Here is a 6,063-nt window from a genome sequence, read left to right on the forward strand (position 1 = left end):
TTCCGCCTCTCCTTTGCTCTCTCTCCCTACAAATAAATACGTAAACATTGAAAAAAATATTGAGAAAACATATGATTCTAGATTGAATAAAATATTGAATATTGAATATTTTTTAAAAAAAATAGCTAAAGAGGGGTGCCTGGGTGGCTCAGTTGGTTAAGCGTCTGACTTTAGCTCAGGTCATGATCTCACGGTTTGTGAGTTCGAGCCCCACCTTGGGCTCTGTGCTGACAGCTCAGACCCCAGAGCCTGCTTCAGATTCTGTGTCTCCCTCTCTCTCTGCCCACCCCCTCTCATTCTCTCTCTCTCTCTCTCTCTCTCTCAAAAATAACTAAACACTAAAAAAAAATGTTTAATAAAAAATAAAATAAATAAAAAATAGCTAGAGTAGGTGGAGATTCAATGCATTCTTGTCATTACTGTAGTGTAATTTTGAAAATATCCACAAAATAAGCAAAACATAATCTGACCGCAAAATTATGTTGAAATAAAATCTGAATTTTTCAAGTACATGAATGCATTAGTTATCTCTTGGTGCCTGACAAATTACCCTAAAACTTAGTGGCTTAAAACAACCTGTTTGTTATCTCCCACTGTTGCTTAGGTGAGGAATTTGGGATTGGTGTGGCCAGGTAGCCCTGGCTCAAGGTCTCATGAGGTTTCAGCCAGACATTGGCTGGAGCTTCAGTCTTTTGAAAGTTGTATGTTGGGAGGTCCACTCCCAAAATGGTTCACTCACATAGCTGTCCTCCCTTATTCACTGACTTCCAGTAGAGCCCTGAATTTCTCACCCTGTGAATCTGTCTCCTCATAGACCTGCTCCCTGGTCCTCCAGGGGAAATAATCCCAGAGATAGCAAAAAAGGATGCCATGATGCCCTTTATCATCGAACCACAGACAGGACTTGGCATAACTCTGATCATAGTCTACCAGGGACACAGACCAACTATGACCCAATGTGGAAGAGACAACACACAAAAGTTGAATCCCAGAAATCAAAGATCAATGGGGCACTCCCGAAATCTGGCAACCATAATGGGGTGTTTTGAATGATTATTGGTGGTGTTGTTGTTGTTCATTTCTGGTTTCATTGCATTTTTGTCAAGAAATTTGGTTTACATTGCATCGATTCTCTGAAATCTTTTAGACCTTCTCTGTGACCTAATATTTAAACGTCTCAACAATATTTTGTAAAGTTTTCATAAATGTTTCATGTGACTTACATGGAGTACATCGTGTCTCTTTGTTCACTGCAGGTTCCTATCCATTATCTATTAGATTACACTTCTTAGTTCTGCTTTCTAAGCCTTTCATGCTACCATGAGTTATTTGCCTGCTCTATCTACAAGTTATTGGTAGCGCTGTATTCAAATGTCCCATATTGATTATAAATGTGTCTATTTATTTTTTATTTTTTTTAACGTTTTATTTATTTTTGAGACAGAGAGAGACAGAGCATGAACGGGGGAGGGTCAGAGAGAGGGAGACACAGAATCTGAAACAGGCTCCAGGCTCCAAGCTGTCAGCACAGAGCCCGACGACGCGGGGCTCGAACTCACGGACCGCGAGATCATGACCTGAGCCGAAGTCGGCTGCTTAACCAACTGAGCCACCCAGGTGCCCCATAAATGTGTCTATTTAAATGGTGACACTATTTATCTGCTCTCCACTTGGGGACACAAATTTGTTTAGCTTTGAAATTTTATTTTATGATAAAAGTATTGCTATTCCAGCTTCCCATTGGTAAAGGTTTGTGTGGTATTTATATTTTTTTATCCTTTTGGTCTCTGAAGCATCTTCTCCTTTCTATATCAAATATTTCAAATTCCATCAATCCATAGAAGTTGTTCTAGATCTGATCCTTTAAAAGGCAATTTATCTTATTTTTTTTTATTTTTTTTAACGTTTATGTATTTTTGAGACAGAAGGAGACAGAGCATGAATGGGGGAGCGTCAGAGAGAGAGAGGGAGACACAGAATCTGAAACAGGCTCCAGGCTCTGAGCTGTCAGCACAGAGCCCGACGCGGGGCTCGAACTCAGGGACCGCGAGATCATGACCTGAGCCGAAGTCGCACGCTGAACCGACTGAGCCACCCAGGGGCCCCAAGGCAATTTATCTTATTAATCTCTGTCTTCATAAGTGAAATTCGAATGGGAAATGAAAGGAATTTCCACAAAATTGAGAAAATTTTTGAGAAAGTGGACACAGTAATTCTATTGAGAGCTTAACCTTAACAAACACTTTTGTGATCCAGATAAAAAATGAAGACCATGGACTGCCTTACTCAGATTGTCACAAATAGCTGGGAGACGGGTGAAGGCAGGTGGGGATACTGATTTTAAGTCAGTTTCCAATCGGAGTTTCAACTGCTGGATCTTCCTTATGCATAACTGATTTGCATGGGAAAATGTGTACTGGGTTATTAAAAACTAGGAGAAAAATGCATTTGACTGGTTTCTTAACAAGAGAGCCTTTAGTATCTTATATTTGTATTTTAGACTCAGCCCGTAATAGATGAATGCATGCTTTTCATAGAACAAATGACATCGCAGCTCCCCTGCTGTAGGGCTTACTCAAGACATTCCAAGAGAGACATAATCCCTTTTGTGCTTCTGAAATTAAAATGAATCATATGCAAAAATAGAGCGAGCCAAGAGGGTCTATGTGACCCATTATGATTATTATGCATTATAGAACCATACGCTGCGCTCTGCAATAGGTGAATTGTACTAAATAAAGAACAGCATTGCTCTTCTGTAATAATTACATTTTGCAAAATGCCTACTTGCCAGCAAGTGGATGGAGTGAGAGGAAAAGATTTAGATTCACATTTTGAAAAAGTTTATTTTTGAATACAAGGCAAAGTTAACATCGGTACCCATCCATTAAAACTCAATTCAACCTGGATATTAGAAAAATGAAAAGCATAAATAAATGAGGTAGATGCTGGAAATCTGAGTAGGCCACAAAGCCGTTCATTCCATTTAAGTAACTAAAATTCAAAATGCAGATGACGGAGACCTCAAGAAAACGCAGGAGACTCTCCAAGATTTTGAGTATTTCTATGCAGATTGGTAAAATGTCCTTATGACAAAGAAAATGTTCTATCACCACTTGAAATATATTTTTTAAATATTTAGAGTATAGTTTTATTTTCTATCAAGCCTCGCTAACTCAGACATACACTAAGGTCATGATAAAATCTGTCAGAAACTTGAGATTTCCAAACTAAGAAAAATCCACATGGAAACTCATTGACTTCTTTATTCTCTCCCTTTAAAATAAATCAATCTTTTTGTGGAAACATTATCCACATGCCTCCTGTCTCTCCACACTCCGTCCTGCTTCCTCTCAGTCACCAGAAAAAAATACTGATTTAGTAAAACCGCGTTCTATTTAAAAGCCTTGCAGCAGCTTGACCGTTGAGGATGTTGTAACGGACATTTTACTTTTCAAAATATAATCCCAATTTATCTTTTCATTTTTAATTCTTGCTGCCCTCAAGGTTCTCTCAATGGACATTTTCTCTATTAGCCCTTCTGTCATTGTTGCTGCTAAGCTTCTCCCCCATGGGAACATATTATTTTTAATCATTTAATTTATTTTTTAGTTTATTTATGTATTTTGAGAGAGAGAGAGAGAGAGAGAATGAAAAGGGAAGAGGAAGAGAGAGAGGGAGAGAGAGAGAGAATCCCAAGCAGGTTCTGTGCTCTCAGAGTGAAGCCTGACATGGGGCTCGAACCCACAAACTGTGAGATCATGACCTGAGCCAAAACCAAGAGTTGGAGGCTTAATCAACTGAGCCACCCAAGCACCACCCCCATGGCAATTTTGGAACTGCCTCATGTTCTAAGGATCCAGCCACAGAAGAGGAAAGAAAGCTCACACTTGATGCACATTAGAAAGGTGAGAGATGCTGAATAGAAATATGTCGTTCTAAGGGTGCTGAAAGTTTGCTTGGGATTCTCTGTCCCCTTCTCTCTCTACCCTTCCCCTGTGTAAACAAACAAACATTAAAAATATGCCATTCTAGAGTAGACAGTAACTGACAGGTTTTTTTTGTCAATGAGTTCGTGAGAACTGTATGGTATTTAAAGTCTACTCGTCCATTCAACACTCAACAGGTATTTATCCAGAACCAACTGTGTGCAGGATATTTTTCATACAGTAAAAGGACGCGGAGAAAAAAATCCTGTCCTCATGCAGTGTCTATCCGATGCAAGATACATACAATAACCAAGACATATAAGCAAACAATGGCTTATTCGTGATTATTGCTAAAGATGAAAAAAAAAAATGAAGCATGAAGAAATACAAAAAACGTCCAGCATAGTGGCATATTGACATGTTAGATCGTGTGGCTCAGGCATGCCAGGCTGAGGTGACATTTGAGGAAAACATCTGAAGAAAGTGAGGGATTAACTCTGCTGATATAGGGGATGTGGAGCTTTCCACCAAGGAACAAGACCCTGGGGCAGCAGTGAGCCCACACCAGTGTGTCGGAAATAACCAAGACGCTAGATCAGCTGCTATAGAGACCACGAGGGATTTCTCTACAGCTCACAATTTAGGCCTGTATCACAGACATGAACACTTGAGTTTAGACTGGCGTAGACTGGACCAATAAATGTATGCTGAAACAGGAAGATGTACAAAACAAGAATCAGGAGAATTTGGAAGAACAGAGAAAAATCTTTAGTGAGAATGAGAAAAGATTTCCCTATTCTAAAGATTCCCCATCTAGACTTTTTTTTTAATTCTTTGAACAGCATGAAATGATGGAAAGCAAATACCAAAATTGGATTTCAGTTGATATTCACGAACACATGGACCTTCGCTAGAATGCCTGTTTGCCTCTAGATGCCGATATATTTTCTCTTTCGATGTACCAATTACGTTCCAGAGGGCACTGCCCACATCTTTGCTTCTGCCCCTCTGCCTTTTATAGCCCAGTCAATCCTCTGAAAATAACCTTCTACCTTAACAGCTCCACTTGAAAAGTGCCTAGAAGCCGACGGCTTTATGGGAAGAACTCAGCACGCTCCCTCCCTCATGCCAGGACCTGCCCCATAAAAAGTCAAAGGAATGAATCTCAGTAAAATTATGGACTTCTCTAGAGCTTTCTTTAACCGATAAGTCTTTAATTCAATGCCCACTTGGTTTTCTTTCCTTTTCTTTTTTTTAAGGTTCCTACATAAAATACAGATGCTCAGTTAGATATAAACTTCAGACACACGACTGTTCCCAGGATAGGTATGTCCCAAATATGGGGCATACTTATGCTAAAAATCACTCGCTCCCAAAATTCAAATTTAACTCACTCTTTGTACTTAAAAAAAAACTTTTTTAGAAGGGCTTTAGAAGTAGAGAAAAATTGTGAGTATAGTATAGGAGTTCCCAGATAACCACACTCAATTTCCCTATGATTGATATCCTTATTATTACACCTCATTGGTTGCAATTAACAAACCAATATCGATATAACATCATTATGGAGGTCCACACTTTATTTGGATTTTTTTTAGTTTTTAATGATGTCTTTTTCTGTCTCACATTACGTTTGATCATCATACTTCCTTAGCATCCTTTTAGTTGTGGGAGTTTCCAAGACTTTCGTTGGTTTTGATGACCTTGCTAGGATACAGTGCTTATGTAGAGTTTCATTTGCCTGTAGTTGCCCACTCTATTCATTTTCTTTCCTTATTAACTTTTTTTTAACCTGGAGAGCACCATTTTCAAAGGTACCCAGGTCAGCACCTTTTCCCATACCCCATTTGATGAGATAGTTTCATACATTTGTAATACATTTTCACACGCTCTGCATATCATCCTGAGACTCCCTGGACTCCCTAAATGATTTTTTTTTTCACTTAAATACGTTAAAGTTCACACTTGGTGCTATAAAATTCAATTTTTTTAAAGCATAGTGTCAATATTTTTATTTTTTTTTAATATATGAAATTTATTGTCAAATTGGTTTCCATACAACACCCAGTGCTCATCCCAAAAGGTGCCCTCCTCAATACCTATCACCCACCCTCCCCTCCCTCCCACCCCCCAT

This window comes from Panthera uncia (assembly GCF_023721935.1).
Source record: "Panthera uncia isolate 11264 chromosome A3 unlocalized genomic scaffold, Puncia_PCG_1.0 HiC_scaffold_11, whole genome shotgun sequence".
Taxonomy (NCBI): Eukaryota; Metazoa; Chordata; class Mammalia; order Carnivora; family Felidae; genus Panthera; species Panthera uncia.